Source organism: Pongo abelii, chromosome 10 (genome assembly GCF_028885655.2).
Source record: "Pongo abelii isolate AG06213 chromosome 10, NHGRI_mPonAbe1-v2.0_pri, whole genome shotgun sequence".
Taxonomy (NCBI): domain Eukaryota; kingdom Metazoa; phylum Chordata; class Mammalia; order Primates; family Hominidae; genus Pongo; species Pongo abelii.
The window spans coordinates 81204956-81224933 of NC_071995.2; the positions used below are offsets into that span (position 1 = coordinate 81204956).

Here is a 19978-nt window from a genome sequence, read left to right on the forward strand (position 1 = left end):
TAAATTGTCTATATAGAGGCAAAGAAGTTGAGACTTTCTGTTCTACATCACCATGTCACCTCTGTACTCCATGTTTTCCTGTAAGTGGCCCACATTTTCTTGTGAAATTACACATTTTCTCTCACTGTCAGAGAGAAAGAGAATTTCATTTTGTAATAATGCCAAAACACATGTGTGTGCTTCCACTAGCACACTGTAATGCTGGGACTTGGGAATGGTCCAGTCCGGTGATACGCTTGTCGCTTGTATTTATACATACAGACTTGTTCTGCTGGTCATGTGCCAGGTTCTGGCCATTTGTGTGTGTTTTCCCCTTTCCACCTAGTTTAAAGATTTCTGTAATCTTAATATGCACCACCGCTAGTCACTTCACACTCTAGAAGCGAAAGTGAATGAGTATTGCTTACTAAACATTGCTGTTTTCTATGGATCTTTCTCTATTTCTAAGTCACAGAAAATTATTGTTCGCAGAAGGTGACTCCAGAATCTTTAGCCTGGCAGGAAGTAGAAATCTGATAAAGTTTAGTTATTACATAACCATGTTTGGTCAAAAAGTGTGTTTTGAGTTGGTTGGTATCAAATTAACATTTGTAAGCTGCTGGTCCTTTTAACTAGTGTTAAATTAAGAAAAATTTTCCATTAAGCAGAATTTCTAAATAATTTTCTTAATTTGGATCTTCTAAAGAGAAATTTTAAGCCACCAGCACTTGGACTGACTAGATAGCCCTTTGCTTTGATGCCTGCCCAATTTTTCCTCCATCTGTGAGTCAGCGTAAGTATGCCTACTCTTTTTTCAAACCTCCCCTGACTCACTCATGCAGAATAGAAGTCCTGCTTTCTGTTTTCTCCTTATGTGCTTACTATGCACATGTGTAACAAGAGCCCTTTTAAGTATAATCTTCAATTTGATAAGGGCTTACCTCTGGAGTTGGCATGATGTTACACCATGTGTAAGAGTAGGAGTTACCCCAGTTTATCTTTTCCTATCCAGTGCTGCACACAATGCCAGGCATATAGTAGGTACTCTCTAAATACATGATAAGGAATGGGTGGATGCATGACTTTGTCTTTAAGCTATAAAGTTAGTTTTAAAATAACATAATGATTCCTGGTAGTGAACTTCTGGAACATGCCTACAATGTAATAGCATGAACTGTGAAGCCAGATAGTTTCTGTGTGAATCCCAGCTCTGCCAAATCAAGCTTCTGTACCTGGGCAAGGTACTTAACTTCTCTGTGCCTCACTTTCTTCTTTTGTAAAACCAGGATTATAATAGTATTTTAGGGCTTTTTATGAGGACGTAATGTGACCATACATCTAAAGTACTTAGAATAGCACCTGATGCATAGTAAGCTGCCCTATAATATTTCTGTTCTTACTATATAACCTCCAAAGAAAAAGTAGAATTGCAGTGTGCTGTGACAACAGGCCCCTGGAAAAATGTGTTTTGGTAAGTGGAGAAGATGAATGGAAACTTAATTATGCCTAGCAAATTCCCATGGTCTTCTGCTCTGAAAGGATGTCTTTGTTAATGCTCTCTTTGTTAAGAGTGTCTTAGGGAATGGAAAGCTGAGGTCACAGTAAGACCTCACTGATGTTGCTAATGGAGCCTAGTGGTTTCATCTTGTGGGACATGGCAGTGTCATGGAGCCATCATTTGACTCATCTAATTGTGAATTATTGTGAGAGAGAAACAGGAATTAGGGTAACTGTAGACTTTCGTCCAAACCAGGAAGAGGGTGCTGTTATAAACACATTGAAACAGTGGGCATAGGCAGAGCAGTTTCAGGCAAACCAGAATTACTTAGAAGAACTATTTAGACTTTCAATACATATGTGGCCTAGTTCACTTAAGAACCTTTCTGAGATACACTACCTTTGGTGTGCACCGTTACCTTGAAATTGCTTTCGGAAGATAAATGTGTAATTTATCCCTCCTCTGTTTAATTTCATTCATTAGTACAGAATGTGAACTACACAGTTGATTTTAGGTCTCACTGCTTTCCCCAGTCTTAGTGTCCGCTGAGTGGGCCTGGGAAGAAGAGCTGATTCCTTTACCGCATGGTAGACTGGAAAGCAGTGGAAGCAAGAGAGAATGACATGAATTAAGAAGTTACTTTTTCTTTAATCTAAATGTTTAACCACCTCCTCTGAATTGAATTCCATTTTTGAATTGCAACCAGTCATGTTCAGTTAACCCAGATCCTTGGATTTATAACTGGAAAAAAAAAAAAAAAAAAAAAAAAAAAAACTTATTCAGATCAGTGGCTTTTCATGACTGTTTATCTTTACGGTGTCAGAACCGGACTAGAACTTAGGTTTCTGTTATTAAATCCAAGGCTGTCTTCCGTACACTGGTAAATCATCAGAGAATTTAGGGTCTAAATAAATTAAACCTCTATGTTCTTTATAGCTGAAGCTTTCTCATATATACATACATATATATATATGTATATATAGAGAGAGTGTATATTGTGTGTGTGTGTGTTTGTATATATATAATTAGGGAATTATTTACATCTGGTTTTATCCTCTTACAAGAGCATTTGGATTTGAGAGCAGCAAGTGGCACCCTGCCAGTGACAAATGGAGGCACTGTGGTTGCCTTCCCATCATCCGCTACCTTTTATGGTGTCAAGGGATTTCTAGCTCTCCTTTGTGACCCAGCTGCAAAACAGCTGTTGTTTAGGCTCCTGCCTTTTCACTCTCACAAGACAGCTTTCTTTACCATCCCCACAGGGTTTAAACTTCTGCAGTACAAGTGTCAACTCCGTTTTGTGAGCTCAGGCCTCCCGTTTGGGAGCCAAACAGCATAGCACTTCTCATGCTATCGCTGAGCAGTTTGGAAGGAATTATCCAGTGAATGCTTATAGTGCTGGTGATAACAAATGAGAAACACCCATTGTAGTTACAGCTATGCTGAATGGTTGGAGTCGTGGCTAATAGCTAATATTTCAGGGTTTTCTAATTGCACTCATTCCCTAAATGGAGATCACATTGACCACTTTATCCATCTAAAGTAAAGTTTCCTATTGGAAACCAGTTTTTCATGAACTTTTGGTGTCATCTTATGCATCATAGAATGCTAATAAAATTTGCGGGGGTTTTTTTTGTTTTGTTTTCCTTATGAGGAGGAGGTGTTACCAATTATGGCAATGGCATGAAGCTCTGAGTATCACTCAGGTCTCAAGATTTAGTCAGATTTACCACGGAAACTATGCCATCCATCATTTAGGCAACAACACTTCATAAGGAGAGTATGCATTTAAGAAAAGTGTTTTGAGTGTTTGCTTTTGCAAGATGTTTAGCATTCTTCATGCATGTTTGACCACCTACTATGCATCTGGTCCTTGGATAAGTGTTGATTAAACAATTCTACTAAATTGGTTTACAATGAGCAAAAGAGATTACAAATGGTAATTAGAGTACATATGGTAAGTGTCACAACAAAAGTAGGAATCAAGTGTTGTTAGAGCACCCAGGAGGAAAAAGACTCAGCTTAAAGAATTCCGGGCAGGCTTAATTTGGTCATGGCCATAGTTGGCAAGTTATCTAAGACAAATAGATTTTGAGGTTATTTCCTCTTCTAATTTTAAACTAAACTAACAACAAAAAAAATACACATTAATTTTTATGCCCCCTTGTCATTTATGTTTCATGTTCTTTAAAAAAAAAAAAACCCTCATTGTGTCTCCTCTCCTTCCGCTGACACTGCTGCTCCTCTTTCCTTCACAGCCAGGTATGTTGGCAGTTGTCTGTAATTGTTCTATCCATTTTCTTACCCACCACTCCCCAAATAACACCCACTTCTTCTGGCTTCCATACCTGTTAAACATACCTTCCTGCAGTTACCAGTGATCATGTTATGAAATCTAGTGGATGTTTTTCAGCATTAGACACAATCAACTACTGCTATTTTCTTGAGACCCTGTTTCACTTTACCGTCAACCTCTTGATTGAGCCTAGTAAACCACACCCTTGACATCTCAGGTATCTCAAAAGTAGGCCAATCTCTCAACAATTCTCAAAACTAAGCTTATAATCCTACCCACTAAACTTGGCTTTCTTCCATTATTTACTATCTTCCCTTCGGTTTTGGTCCAAAAACTTAGGGTCATCCTTGCTACTCCATCCTCCTCATTGCATTATCTCTGTTCTATCCATGTTATTCTGTCTGATTTGTATAAATTTCTCTCATGTCAGTCCACTAATCTTCCTTTCATTGTCACCTCTCTACTTGTCTTCTGCTCCCGTTCCACTGTTTTACCCTCAGTACCCTCAGAGTGATAGTCATAAAACAGCAGCTAACATCTTAGTATGACTGATAAGCCAGGTGTGCCCTGCTCTTCCCTGGATTTTCACTCTTTGTATGGTTCACCTTCACTCCTCTCTGCCTCACTCACCCTGGGCTTCACACAGTGTTTTTGTTTTTCTGCCACAGATATTTTACCTTTGCTGTGCCTCTACTTAGAATACTTTTGTTTCTGCTTCAATTAGTTAATCATACAAATATTTTGATTTTTAGATCAAGCATCAATTCTTTTGGAAACCTTCCTTGAGTACTTCCACTAAATCAGACCAACTGTTATAGGTCAAATGGCCATTGATTGTGTTTGTCATACTCTTAGGACCTGAAGTTTTTCATGCTTCATCAGGGCAGGAGTTGTGTCTGCTCCTAATTACCATTTTCATTCTAGGGCTCAATACAGCATTGGGCACAGGGTAGGTGCCCAACAAATATTCATCGGAATGAAAGGAAGCAATGAATACATTTAATGTATTGTGGAAATTGCACTGTTTTAATTAAAAGCAGACACTTTGGTTTGTAATTCAGAGGTAAATTCTATGCATAATTCTAAAATCTGAAAACAGCACATTTTAATATCTAAAATGATTTGCATAATCTAAAAATGAAATTTTAGGATATACTTGTATTTACCTGTAACTTTACTGTAAATTTAATTCAAACATAATTTCTACTTGCTTCACCTTAGCTTCCTCAGATGTTGTAATGAAATGTCTGAATACTGTTTTCATCAACTGAGATTATGGATGGATAACCCTTATGATAAGATGTTGGTTTTACCTCTACTTTGAGCTAGTGTCATGACACAATATAGCAACCTAAGTAATTTTCTCAGGTGGAGCTTAAGATGTGATTGTAGCCTATCAAATTATCTCCACTGAAATGTTACTGCAGTATGTGTGGGTGACCTCTTTAAGTTAGAAGGGAAAATATACAAGTGAACAGATATAGAAGGAAATTAAAATGGTAACATTACAGGAAATCTGAGTAAGCTAAACACCTTCATTTATGTAATATTCATAGAAGTCAACCATGTTGTGTTTATACCTTACAATCTAACTTTTTTTACTCATAATGTCAAAGCTGTGTAGAAAGCAACAGTTCAGTTTGAATTATAAGAATCTCAGATATTTAAATATATATTTATGAAAGGTGAGTTACTTATAATTTGAAATGGTTATTTAAAATGGTCCTGTATGTTTACTTTTTATAATGCTTTTTATTATATTTTTTAGTTGATAACATGATTAGAATGTAAGTAGGTGAGTTTTTTGCTGTTGCTTTTCCCATTTTCCCCCCTTCTTGGCATTCTTGCAAGTCTTCTTCTTTTACTTTCTTCTCATTGCAAGGTATCAGATCTCCAATATTCTTATGTCTTGCCAATTCTCGGTCTATGGAACCCTATCTAGTCGGTGTTTCTAAATTTCTTTCACGCTCTTTTATCCTAGCATCTCAGTCACACAGAACTCTTATCACTCCACTACATATGCACCTTCCTATCAACACTTGCTTTCATACAGTCTTTCCCATGTGAATAAATAATACCTGCATTCACCCATGTACAGCAAGTGAAAATTTGTGAAGTCAAACTAGATGGGCATAGTGGTGTGCACCTGTAGTCCAAGCAACTTGGGAAGCTGAGTCGGGTCACTTGAACCCTGGATTTTAAGGTTGCAGTGAGCTATGATCGTGCCACTACACTCCAGCCTAGGCAACAGAGTGAGACCCCATCTATAAAAAAAAATTTTTTTAGTGTGGAGTCATCTTTGACTCTTCTTTTTCTGTTATATCCACACCTGATCCACTGGCCACTTGTCTTTGAAAGAGATCCTGAATCTACTCGTTTCTCATTATTTCCACTGCTGTCACTTTTGTTAAAGCTGTGGAGTATTAACCTTCTAAGAGGTCTCCCTACAGACAGTTTTCCACCCAAAATCTAGGGTGTTTTCTAAAATGTATAAGTGAGATCATATTGTGCCTCTATTTCAAATCCATCCTTCCTCTTCAAAAGACACTCCAGGGCTCAATTCAGCAGCATATACACTAAAAGGGAAAGGACACAGAGATTTCATGGCTCCTGTACAAGGACGTCACGTAAATTCATGAAGTGTTCTATATTTGCACAGTTCCCAGAGGCTGTTCAACCCTTTCTTGGTTAACACCTAAGAAAACAATATGAGTAAAAGTGACATGTGACATTCAAATTGAAATGAATTTTCACTACCAAAAAAAAAAAAAAGAAGAAGAAAAGAAAAGAAAAAAGACAAATTTCATGCTCCTTACAGAACCCACTAGGCCCTGCACAGTCGGGTCCCTCCTGTCATACTCCTGACTCACAATTTTTTATGGGATTTGCTCAACTGCTGCCGTGATGTTTTCCTTGATAGGCCCAAAAACTCCAAACATGTCAGATCTTTGCCTGCCCTGCCTACTCCCTTAGGTCACTCTTCAAATATCACTAAAGGCCTTCCTTTGTCACTTTATCACACATAACCCTCCCCCCTCCCCCCACCCCAGTTGTGCATTGCTCTCTTCTGTATTATTTTTCACAAAGCACTGAAGACTGACAGTGTTACCTACTCATGTGTAAACTAAGGATTCCGCCACTAAAATGTGAGCTGCACCAGGGAAGGAACTTTGTCTTGATTACCAAGGCCTGGAACCGAGCCTATCACATAGCAGGAACTTAATCCATTTTTATAGAGCGAAACATCACATCTCTGAAGCCTTCTCTTTCATTTCTCAGTACTTAGATGTACTGTGGTCTTGAGGTACTTATTTTGACCACTAGCATAGTACATTTTTTTTTTAACAGTCTACACTAGATGTCTTCTTCTCTCCTCGTCAGTCTCAAAAGATCCAGTGACTAATCTTTTTATTAACCTTTGAAATCCCTACAGTAAAATGAGCCAATTATACAGATGGTGCAATTAAGAAAATGTTATTAGGTTATAAACTATAATTTACAGCCTGCTTATTTCATTTAGCACTGGATCTTGAAGAACTTTTGTGGTTTAGATAATTTTCTACACAATCATTTTAGTAGAAACATTGTATTTCATTGAAATGATTTTTGGCAAATCAAGTTCATGCTAGTGGACATTGAGTTTGTATGAACAATATTATAATAAAAATGAATGGCAACTTCTTTGTATTTAAAGGTATTTTCTTAGGACAAATACATAGAAATAGAATCAGTTGGCTAGTGTGTCTGTGATTTAATGCTTTTCATATGTGTCAAATTTCCCCCAGGATGTTTTTGTTACATATTACCATATTTTAATAATGTGTCGTATGAACACCTGTTTTTATGAACCCTCAGGAATATTGAATTCTCTCTTTATTTGGGAAATTTTTTGATAGATGAATAACATCCCCTTGTATCAATTTGCATTTTAGGTAAACCAAATACATGTTTCTTTAGAAATTCTGACCATTATTTTTTGGTATTTGCAAACTATTCCTATGTGCCCTTTGCTCATGTAACGTATCTGGCTCCCAGGCCAGAAAGGCAGCTGAGTGTGATGATCCACTTCTTTATCTTGGAGTGAAACTCTGTTACAGTCTTTTATTCCCACTTGGTCAACCATTTAACTTAGCCAGTTTTGTGACCTCCTCCTTTCCCAGGGGTTAACCTAAATCTGGGAGGCATAATGGTGCTCACAAAGCTGGGAAGGAGGCTGTCCTGGCCATCTGATCTGAGCTGACACCACCTTAAAGCCTGATGGTTCTGCAGTGGGACTAGGGATGGGCTTCAGGGAAGCTTTGCTCAGGATGACAGTTCTGGCTCTAGAGTCCAGCCTTGTCCTGGGCATACCACGGAACCATTCCTCCCTTGTGAGGTCTCTTCACCTATTCTGGATGTTGTCCTTGAAGAGTGTGAAGCACTCATTTTGACCTCTAGCTGCCCTTGGTGTCACTTGATACAATTTTTCAATGAGCTTCGGTCCTATGACACTGTAAGTATCTTTCAGCCAGCCTCTGCTTTAGGACGTTTAGGAAAAGAGGGCACAGAAGACCAGATATTTATAGAAAGTGGGACTTGGATGACAATTCAGGGAGGACAAACATTAATATCAGTTAACTGTTCAGCCAGATCATTTCTGTATCAGGTAGCTTTATTCTGTAATTTCTATTTATGATGTTGTAATGTTCTATAGCAGAATATGGTGACTGTACTTAACACCAATGTATTGTATAGTTCAGAAGAGCTAGAAGAGAGGATTTGAAATGTTTTCAGCATGTAGAAATGATGAATATTAATACTCAAGGTGATGGACACCCCACCTCAACACACTCTGACTTGGTCATTATATGGAATATCACATGTAACAGAATGTCACATGTAACACATAAATATGTACAAATATTTGTATCAATAAAATTTTTTTTAAAAAATTTAAAACTATCAAATAATGTTCCTTTTATTTGTAAATGATGGTCATCACAAATTACTTTTTACACTCATTTAACTATAATGCATGGTGAAACAACATATTTTTCAAACTACACATAAGCTTTCGGACCTGTTTTATCAGCTGCTTCCCTTTCATATTTGTTATTGGTATAACGATAACATTTGAATGTGAAATGAAAATGTGATTTGCATTGGTTGTGAAAAATAACAGACAGTCATAATTGTAAGAAATTCCCAAAGAGTAAACACCAGACATATGGAAGTGGCTGCTGGAACACACTACTTAAGAGACTGCTCCTTCCCCAGACTTGAAGCAGCCTCTAAATAAAGAGTAGGGCTACTGAAATGAAGTTCTCTGGTTTGTTCTTGATTTTGTTCTAGTTGATATTCCTACTGATGCTGAAGGTATAGGTAATCACCAGTTAAGATATAAATATTTGTTTGAGAACGTGAGCTAGTTCAGAAGAACTATTTTTATCATTTTAGAAACCTTAGCTGGTATGACATTTTCCAGATATGAAATGGAGAAGTTACTACTTTGTTCACTGCTCTGTAATCTACTAATAACATATAAATAAGTAACTAAGTAGTAACTATAAGCTATTAAGTTATATAAAGAAAATAGGGCCATGCATGGTGGCTCACACCTGTAATCCCACCACTTTGGGAGGCCACGGCAGCTGGATCACTTGAGGCCAGGAGTTTGAGACTAGCCTGGCCAACATGATGAAACCCCATGTCTACTAAAAAATACAAAAATTAGCTGGGTGTGGTGGTGCATGCTGTAGTGACAGCTTCTCTGGAGGCTGAGGCATGAGAATGGCTCAAACCCAGGAGACAGAGGTTGCAGTAAGCTGAGATCACACCACTGCACTTCAGCCTCGGTGACAGAGTGAAGCTCTTGGAACTCTGTCTCAAAAAAAAAAGAAAAGAAATCATAGTAGCCTATTTATATGTTGACTAGTTATTGTATTGTATTTATGGAATACTTGGATGGCTATAGAAGAAAAGGTAAAGATTTGTGTTAGTTTATAGAATAAGATTAATGCACTATTTACATTAGGGAAAAAAGTGTATATATACATATATTTACATATAAATGTATTATATATTTATATTTATATATAGTAGAAAAACATTATTTTATCCTATTATACTCTCAACCTAGAACACTTCTGACACAAGTGTCAGTGCGGGAATTCCCCACAAACCAAGCCGTTGTCCAGCAGACACCAACAGGATGCCCTACTATTAAATTCCGACACTAACCAGAGTTAGTGCAGACCTCACAGGTTAAGGACTCAGTCTCACACAACTGCTGCCCCACTTTAGGTGCCAATCCAAGTTGTAGGTTTCCAGGTTACCCACAACTTCTATACAACATGACTACAAATTGGAGGTTCCCATGACCCTCTTCCTGGGTCCAGTTTGCTAGTGTGACTCACAGAACCCAGGAAAACACATGACTTACTATTGCCAAATTATTACAAAGGATATTTTAAAGGATACAATTGAACAGCCAGATAAAGAGATACACATGAGGAGGTTTGGAAACATCCTCAGCATAGGAACTTCTGTCCTGCTGGAATTGAGGTGTGTCACCCTACTGGGGTATAGACATGTTCTTATTCACCAATGCAGAAGCTTTCCAAATCCTGTAATTCAGGGATATTTATGGAGGCTTCTTCATGTAGGCCTAATCAATTATTAACTCAGCCTCCATCCCTTCTCTTCCCGGAGAATAGTGGGAAGGGGCGGAGCTGAAAATTCCAGGTTTCTAATCATGGCTTGATCTTCCTGGTCATGGAAGATCATGGGGGGGATGATAGGCCCCCATCCAGGAGCCTATCAAGATTTGCCCCATAAGAACAAAAGACACTCCTGTTCCCTAGGACATTTCAAAGAATTAGAAGCTATGTATCAGGAAACTAGGGTAAAAGACCAAATATTAGAGCAGAAGATTCTCCTAGCACCCCTATAGTTCAAGAAATTACAAGGATTTTAGAAGTTCCCTACCAGGAACTGGGGATGAAGACCAAAATACACATATTTCTTATTATAAATTGAAATATTAAAATTCACATCTTTAAATATATAAAAATATATATACATATTTACATAAACAATCAAAGTCATAATGCAATGCAACAATGTAAGGGCTTGGTGCCTTCAGGTGTCATTTAGTAAAATATTTCAGAGTTGTGGTTATCAAGACACTACAGAGTTGGGTAGTTGATGTAATAAATAGTTTGTCACTAAAGATAAGGGACAAATATTTGAGTATAGTTTACTTTTTAAAAATAAAACAATTTAAGCTGAAGCCATAATAGTCTAATTATCTCATATTTAATATTCCTGCTTGCTTTAAGGGGAGTTCTAGAAATGATTGAAGGAGTGTGTGTGTGTGTGTGTGTGTGTGTGTGTGTGTGTGTGTGTGTGAAAATATGTATGTATTTTTATATTTGTGTATTTTGTATGGTTAGATAAACCATTGATCAGTCATTGGGAGAGATGCTGCTTGCCTTGTACATCCACTCAGCCGCGCACCTGAGCTGAACAGTGGTAGTGGCATCCATTTTAGCTAAGAAAACAAAATGAATTAGCTTAATACTGATCCCATGATATAGATTAGGCTAAACAAATTTTACTGAATATTTCTCTTACATTTATATGTTTTATTGATGTCAATCCCAGTGGACCTGACCAGGCACTCTCCTAATTGGGATGGTGGTTTTTTTTTTTTTTTCATGAGTTTAATAAATATTGGTTGTTTTTAATACTCAGTACAGTCCGTTTTTCTTCATTTCTGAACCAGTACATGTGTTCAGACGTGTCAACCAGTAAACAAAATGAGGAATAATGCTTGTTTGTGCCGAATGCTGACATAATATAAAAGACACCAGGAAAAATCTGCTGAGAAATGACTTTTTCTTCACTTTAACTGCCAACCATCTATAACAGTAACAGTTGAAATAGTAAATATGATTAAACATCATATTACCTCTTCTTCCTCATGCTTCCCTCCTACAAACCAGCAACCTTTATCCCTGGTTGGCTTATGAATTTGGTTGACTTTTAATTGTATATACAGCAAGTCATCACTTGAAGTAGTTGGTAGATTCTTGGACATTGCAACTTTAATAAAGCAAAAGGGTGTACAGCAGGTCCTTGAAAAAACATTGTTTTGTTTGATGTGTTGTTATAATGCTGATGACGAAAAAAAATGATTTCATCATATGTCATTTCACTTGAAGTTGCTGTTTCCAAGAACCGATTGACCACATTAAATGATGGCTTACTATACTCTCCTGAGAACTGTCTTTTCCTCTTTATCATTTGGCACTTGGCTAAATAAATAGTGGTCAAAGCAGAAAGATGAGTTTTTGTGTGATGGTACAGTGTCTCCCCCTAGAAAGAATATTCTCATCTTCAATGTGTTTATTTTGCATCTAGGAAAGCATGAGACTCATTGCATTTAAAAATTTGGTCCACTGAGCAACAAGGGGGTACTGTCCTTTGAGTTTTGCTACATGTTTATAAAATTTCATAATATTGTTTTGCCAATGGACTATACAGAGAGATTTCACTACCCTGTTTACCGTGCCATTGATAAGAGAGCCAGTTCCTTCTTTTCTGTTCTTAAAACTTAAGTGGAAGCTTCCTTTTTAAATCTTTGCATATGACATTTGTATAGACAGTACTTTACTGATGATAGCTTTCATTTTACATCTTTTTTCTTAAAGTATCATTTTTTTTACAACTTTTTTTATTTTATTTTATTTATTATTATTATTATTATTATTATTATTATTATACTTTAGGGTCTATGGTACATGTGCGCAACGTGCAGGTAAGTTACATATGTATACATGTGCCATGCTGGTGCACTGCACCCACCAACTCGTCATCTAGCATTAGGTATATCTCCCAATGCTATCCCTCCCCCCTCCCCCCACCCCACAACAGTCCCTGAAGTGTGATGTTCCCCTTCCTGTGTCCATGTGTTCTCATTGTTCAGTTCCCACCTATGAGTGAGAATATGGGGTGTTTGGTTTTTTGTTCTTGCGATAGTTTGCTGAGAATGATGATTTCCAATTTCATCCATGTCTCTACAAAGGACGTGAACTCATCATTTTTTATGGCTGCATAGTATTCCATGGTGTATATGTGCCACATTTTCTTAATCCAGTCTATCATTGTTGGACATTTGGGTTGGTTCCAAGTGTTTGCTATTGTGAATAATGCCGCAATAAACATACGTGTGCATGTGTCTTTATAGCAGCATGATTTATAGTCCTTAGGGTATATACCCAGTAATGGGATGGCTGGGTCAAATGGAATTTCTAGTTCTAGATCCCTGAGGAATCGCCACACTGACTTCCACAAGGGTTGAACTAGTTTACAGTCCCACCAACAGTGTAAAAGTGTTCCTATTTCTCCACATCCTCTCCAGCACCTGTTGTTTCCTGACTTTTTAATGATTGCCATTGTAACTGGTGTGAGATGGTATCTCATTGTGGTTTTGATTTGCATTTCTCTGATGGCCAGTGATGGTGAGCATTTTTTCATGTGTTTTTTGGCTGCATAAATGTCTTCTTTTGAGAAGTGTCTGTTCATGTCCTTCGCCCACTTTTTGATGGGGTTGTTTGTTTTTTTCTTGTAAATTTGTTGGAGTTCATTGTAGATTCTGGATATTAGCCCTTTGTCAGATGAGTAGGTTGCGAAAATTTTCTCCCATTTTGTAGGTTGCCTGTTCACTGTGATGGTAGTTTCCTTTGCTGTGCAGAAGCTCTTTAGTTTAATTAGATCCCATTTGTCAATTTTGGCTTTTGTTGCCATTGCTTTTGGTGTTTTAGACATGAAGTCCTTGCCCATGCCTATGTCCTGAATGGTATTGCCTAGGTTTTCTTCTAGGGTTTTTATGGTTTTAGGTCTAACATTTAAGTCTTTAATCCATCTTGAATTGATTTTTGTATAAGGTGTAAGGAAGGGATCCAGTTTCAGCTTTCTCCATATGGCTAGCCAGTTTTCCCAGCACCATTTATTAAATAGGGAATCCTTTCCCCATTTCTTGTTTTTGTCAGGTTTGTCAAAGATCAGATAGTTGTAGATATGTGGCATTATTTCTGACGGCTCTGTTCTGTTCCATTGATCTATGTCTCTGTTTTGGTACCAGTACCATGCTGTTTTGGTTACTATAGCCTTGTAGTATAGTTTGAAGTCAGGTAGCGTGATGCCTCCAGCTTTGTTCTTTTGGCTTAGGATTGACTTGGTGATGCGGGCTCTTTTTTGGTTCCATATGAACTTTAAAGTAGTTTTTTCCAATTCTGTGAAGAAAGTCACTGGTAATTTGATGGGGATGGCATTGAATCTGTAAATTACCTTGGGAAGGATGGCCATTTTCATGATATTGATTCTTCCTACCCATGAGCATGGAATGTTCTTCCATTTGTTTGTATCCTCTTTTATTTAATTGAGCAGTGGTTTGTATTTCTCCTTGAAGAGGTCCTTCACATCCCTTGTAACTTGGATTCCTAGGTATTTTATTCTCTTTGAAGCAATTGTGAATGGGAGTTCACTCATGATTTGGCTCTCTGTTTGTCTGTTATTGATGTATAAGAATGCTTGTGATTTTTGTACATTGATTTTGCATCCTGAGACTTTGCTGAAGTTGCTTATCAGCTTAAGGAGATTTTGGGCTGAGACAATGGGGTTTTCTAGATATACTATCATGTCATCTGCAAACAGGGACAATTTGACTTCCTCTTTTCCTAATTGAATACCCTTGATTTCCTTCTCTTGCCTAATTGCCCTGGCCAGAACTTCCAACACTATGTTGAATAGAAGTGGTGAGAGAGGGCATCCCTGTCTTGTGCCAGTTTTCAAAGGGAATGCTTCCAGTTTTTGCCCATTCAGTATGATATTGGCTGTGGGTTTGTCATAAATAGCTCTTATTATTTTGAGATACGACCCATCAATACCTAATTTATTGAGAGTTTTTAGCATGAAGGGTTGTTGAATTTTGTCAAAGGCCTTTTCTGCATCTATTGAGATAATCATGTGGTTTTTGTCTTTGGTTCTGTTTATATGCTGGGTTACATTTATTGATTTGCGTATATTGAACCAGCCTTGCATCCCAGGAATGAAGCCCACTTGATCATGGTGGATAAGCTTTTTGATGTGCTGCTGGATTCTGTTTGCCAGTATTTTATTGAGGATTTTTGCATCAATGTTCATCAAGGATATTGGTCTAAAATTCTCTTTTTTTGTTGTGTCTCTGCCAGGCTTTGGTATCAGGATGATGCTGGCCTCATAAAATGAGTTAGGGAGGATTCCCTCTTTTTCTATTGATTGGAATAGCTTCAGAAGGAATGGTACCAGCTCCTCCTTGTACCTTTGGTAGAATTCGGCTGTGAACCCATCTGGTCCTAGACTTTTTTTGGTTGGTAAGCTATTGATTATTGCCACAATTTCAGCTCCTGTTATTGGTCTATTCAGAGATTCAACTTCTTCCTGGTTTAATCTTGGGAGGGTGTATGTGTTGAGGAATTTATCCATTTCTTCTAGATTTTCTAGTTTATTTGCGTAGAGGTGTTTGTAATATTCTCTGATGGTAGTTTGTATTTCTGTGGGATCGGTGGTGATATCCCCTTTATCATTTTTTATTGCATCTATTTGATTCTTCTCTCTTTTTTTCTTTATTAATCTTGCTAGCAGTCTATCAATTTTGTTGATCCTTTCAAAAAACCAGCTCCTGGATTCATTGATTTTTTGAAGGGTTTTTTGTGTCTCTATTTCCTTCAGTTCTGCTCTGATTTTAGTTATTTCTTGCCTTCTGCTAGCTTTTGAATGTGTTTGCTCTTGCTTTTCTAGTTCTTTTAATTGTGATGTTAGGGTGTCAATTTTGGATCTTTCCTGCTTTCTCTTGTGGGCATTTAGTGCTATAAATTTCCCTCTACACACTGCTTTGAATGCATCCCAGAGATTCTGGTATGTTGTGTCTTGGTTCTCGTTGGTTTCAAAGAACATCTTTATTTCTGCCTTCATTTCATTATGTACCCAGTAGTCATTCAGGAGCAGGTTGTTCAGTTTCCACGTAGTTGAGCAGTTTTGAGTGAGATTCTTAATCCTGAGTTCTAGCTTGATTGCACTGTGATCTGAGAGATAGTTTGTTATAATTTCTGTTCTTTTACATTTATTGAGGAGAGCTTTACTTCCAAGTATATGGTCAATTTTGGAATAGGTGTGGTGTGGTGCTGAAAAAAATGTATATTCTGTTGATTTGGGGTGGAGAGTTCTGTAGATGTCTATTAGGTCTGCTTGGTGCAGAGCTGAGTTCAATTCCTGGGTATCCTTGTTGATTTTCTGTTTCGTTGATCTGTCTAATGTTGACAGTGGGCTGTTAAAGTCTCCCATCATTAATGTGTGGGAGTCTAAGTCTCTTTGTAGGTCACTCAGGACTTGCTTTATGAATCTGGGTGCTCCTGTATTGGGTGCATATATATTTAGGATAGTTAGCTCTTCTTGTTGAATTAATCCCTTTACCATTATGTAATGGCCTTCTTTGTCTCTTTTGATCTTTGTTGGTTTAAAGTCTGTTTTATCAGAGACTAGGATTGCAACCCCTGCCTTTTTTTGTTTTCCATTTGCTTGGTAGATCTTCCTCCATCCTTTTATTTTGAGCCTATGTGTGTCTCTGCACGTGAGATGGGTTTCCTGAATACAGCACACTGATGGGTCCTGAGTCTTTATCCAATTTGCCAGTCTGTGTCTTTTAATTGGAGCATTTAGTCCATTTACATTTAAAGTTATGTGTGAATCTGATCCTGTCATTATGATGTTAGCTGGTTATTTTGCTCGTTAGTTGATGCAGTCTCTTCCTAGTCTCGATGGTCTTTACATTTCGGTATGATTTTGCAGTGGCTGGTACCAGTTGTGCCTTTCCATGTTTAGTGCTTCCTTCAGGAGCTCTTTTAGGGCAGGCCTGGTGGTGACAAAATCTCTCAGCATTTGCTTGTCTGTAAAGTATTTTATTTCTCCTTCACTTATGAAGCTTAGTTTGGCACGATATGAAATTCTGGGTTGAAAATTCTTTTCTTTAAGAATGTTGAATATTGGCCCCCACTCTCTTCTGGCTTGTAGGGTTTCTGCCGAGAGATTCGCTGTTAGTCTGATGGGCTTCCCTTTGTGGGTAACCCGACCTTTCTCTCTGGCTGCCCTTAACATTTTTTCCTTCATTTCAACTTTGGTGAATCTGACAATTATGTGTCTTGGAGTTGCTCTTCTCGAGGAGTATCTTTGTGGCGTTCTCTGTATTTCCTGAATCTGAATGTTGGCCTGCTTTGCTAGATTGGGGAAGTTCTCCCGGATAATATCCTGCAGAGTGTTTTCCAACTTGTTTCCATTCTCCCCGTCACTTTCAGGTACACCAGTGAGACGTAGATTTGGTCTTTTCACATAGTCCCACATTTCTTGGAGGCTTTGCTCGTTTCTTTTTATTCTTTTTTCTCTAAACTTCCCTTCTCGCTTCATTTCATCTTCCAGGGCTGATACCCTTTCTTCCATTTGATCGCATCGGCTCCTGAGGCTTCTGCATTCTTCACGTAGTTCTCGAGCCTTGGTTTTCAGCTCCATCAGCTCCTTTAAGCACTTCTCTGTATTGGTTATTCTAGTTATACATTCTTCTAAATTTTTTTCAAAGTTTTCAACTTCTTTGCCTTTGATTTGAATATCCTCCCGTAGCTCAGAGTAATTTGATCGTCTGAAGCCTTCTTCTCTCAGCTCGTCAAAGTCATTCTCCGTCCAGCTTTGTTCCGTTGCTGCTGAGGAACTGCCTTCTTTTGGAGGAGGAGAGGCGCTCTGCTTTTTAGAGTTTCCAGTTTTTCTGCTCTGTTTTTGCCCCATCTTTGTGGTTTTATCTACTTTTGGTCTTTGATGATGGTGATGTACAGATGGGTTTTTGGTGTGGATGTCCTTTCTGTTAGTTTTCCTTCTAACAGACAGTACCCTCAGCTGCAGGTCTGTTGGAGTACCTGGCTGGCCGTGTGAGGTGTCAGTCTGCCCCTGCTGGGGGGTGCCTCCCAGTTAGGCTGCTCGGGGGTCAGGGGTCAGGGACCCACTTGAGGAGGCAGTCAGCCCGTTCTCAGATCTCCAGTTGCGTGCTGGGAGAACCACTGCTCTCCTCAAAGCTGTCAGACACGGACATTTAAGTCTGCAGAGGTTACTGCTGTCTTTTTGTTTGTCTGTGCCCTGCCCCCAGAGGTGGAGCCTACAGAGGCAGGCAGGCCTCCTTGAGCTGTGGTGGGCTCCACCCAGTTCAAGCTTCCAGGCTGCTTTGTTTACCTAAGCGAGCCTGGGCAATGGCGGGCGCCCCTCCCCCAGCCTCGCTGCGGACTTGCTGTTTGATCTCAGACTGCTGTGCTAGCAATCAGCGAGACTCCGTGGGCATAGGACCCTCTGAGCCAGGTGCGGGCTATACTCTCCTGGGGCACCGTTTCCTAAGCCCGTCGGAAAAGCACAGTATTCGGGTAGAAGTGGCCCGATTTTCCAGGTGCCCTCTGTCACCCCTTTCCTTGACCAGGAAAGGGAACTCCCTGACCCCTTGCGCTTCCCGGGTGAGGCAATGCCTCGCCCCTGCTTCGGCTGGCGCACAGTGCACTCACCCACTGACCTGCGCCCACTGTCTGGCACTCCCTAGTGAGATGAACACAGTACCCCAGATGGAAATGCAGAAATCACCCGTCTTCTGCGTCGCTCGCGCTGGGAGCTGTAGACCGGAGCTGTTCCTATTCGGCCATCTTGGCTCCTCCCCCCCCAAAATCTTAAAGTATCATTTTTTGCAAATTCTTTGTATATTGCTTTCCCGTGGTGATTTTGTCAGATGACCATGTGTTTTGGGGGCTGTGTATAAAACAAAATACATTATTTGTCATTTATAACTGCATTTTTTGCATACTATCGAATATATATGTGTGTGTGTGTATATGCATATAAAGTCACAGTTAACATTTATTACAAATATATACGTAGGTAGTATAATAGTTAATTTACATGTATCACATCAGATAAATCAGAAATCCTAGGAGATAGGTTTTGTTATTATCCTTTTTAAAAATTAAGACTATTTTAAAGTAGTTTTAGGTTATTAAAAATTGAGCAGAAAGTACAGTGTTCCCATAAACCTCCTCACCTTCCCACAACCCCAGATACACAGTTTCCCCTATTATGATCAACTTACTCTGGTGTCATAGATTTGTTACAGTTGATGAGTCTATAGTTTATATTGCAGTTCGCTCTTTGTGTTGTGCGTTCTATGAATTTGGGCAATTGCTTAATGGCACGTATCCACCATTATAGTATCAGATGAAATAGTTGCATTGCCCTAAAAATCACATGCTCTGCCTGTCGTCTTTTTTTTTTTTTTTTGTATTAAAGAAATTATAGTTACGAGATGAAATAATTTTCCAAGGGTCACATAGCTAAACAAGTATGGGAGCTATTCTGTTTCCCTAGAATGTGTACTCCTAATTCATACATTAGGCTGCCTGATTTGTTACAGTTACTAAATCATTTAGGGAAACCTAATTGGTAAGATACTTGCTAATTCTTCTTATTTTTAACTTTATCAAAGTGTGTGTATAGGAAACATTCTGTCTGTGCTTTCCTTTGAAGTTAAAATGTGGGAAACATTTCAGGGAATTTAAAATTTTTAATTATTGGTATTTGACAAGACTTGTGATTTAAGGAGGAGTTACTGAATAGAGTAGCATTACTAAATTGATAGAAGAAATGAGGAAGTCAGTTGTCTGATCATTTGCTTATCACTAGCTATAGGTAGTAGAGACATTAGGCTATGTCCTAGCTACAAGAATAATGAGTTAATGGAGGATGTAGCAACAGTGAGTTTTTTGTTTTGTTTTGTTTTTAATGACGGAATGAACAAAAGGAGAGGGAGTATGGAGAAAAGAGTCAAAGCTGCGTACCATGAAGCACAAGTTGTCCAACCCGCAGCCTGCAGACAGCATGCGGCCCAGGACAGCTTTGAATGCAGCCCAACGCAAATTCATAAGCTTTCTTAAAACATTATGACAGTTATGCATGAACCTTTTTTTAAAAAAAACTGATCAGCTATCATTAGTGTTAGTGTATTTTATGTGTGGCTGAAGACAATTCTTCTTTCAGTGTGGCCCAGGGAAGCCAAAAGATTAGACACCCCTAATGTAGCAAATTAGGTTAATTATATACCTCTAACTTTA

The 19978-nt window shown here is 38.5% G+C and overlaps 1 protein-coding gene and 1 non-coding gene across 4 annotated transcripts in view; both read left to right on the forward strand.

Moving 5' to 3' along the window:
• TMTC2 (transmembrane O-mannosyltransferase targeting cadherins 2) overlaps positions 1-19978 on the forward strand; it is a 455354-nt gene that overhangs the window by 327894 nt on the left and 107482 nt on the right. The gene's annotated exons all lie outside the window — the stretch shown is intronic.
• On the forward strand, positions 6326-6428 carry LOC129049426 (U6 spliceosomal RNA). The gene has a single exon (XR_008512485.1). It is a non-coding gene; the product is annotated as a U6 spliceosomal RNA (small nuclear RNA).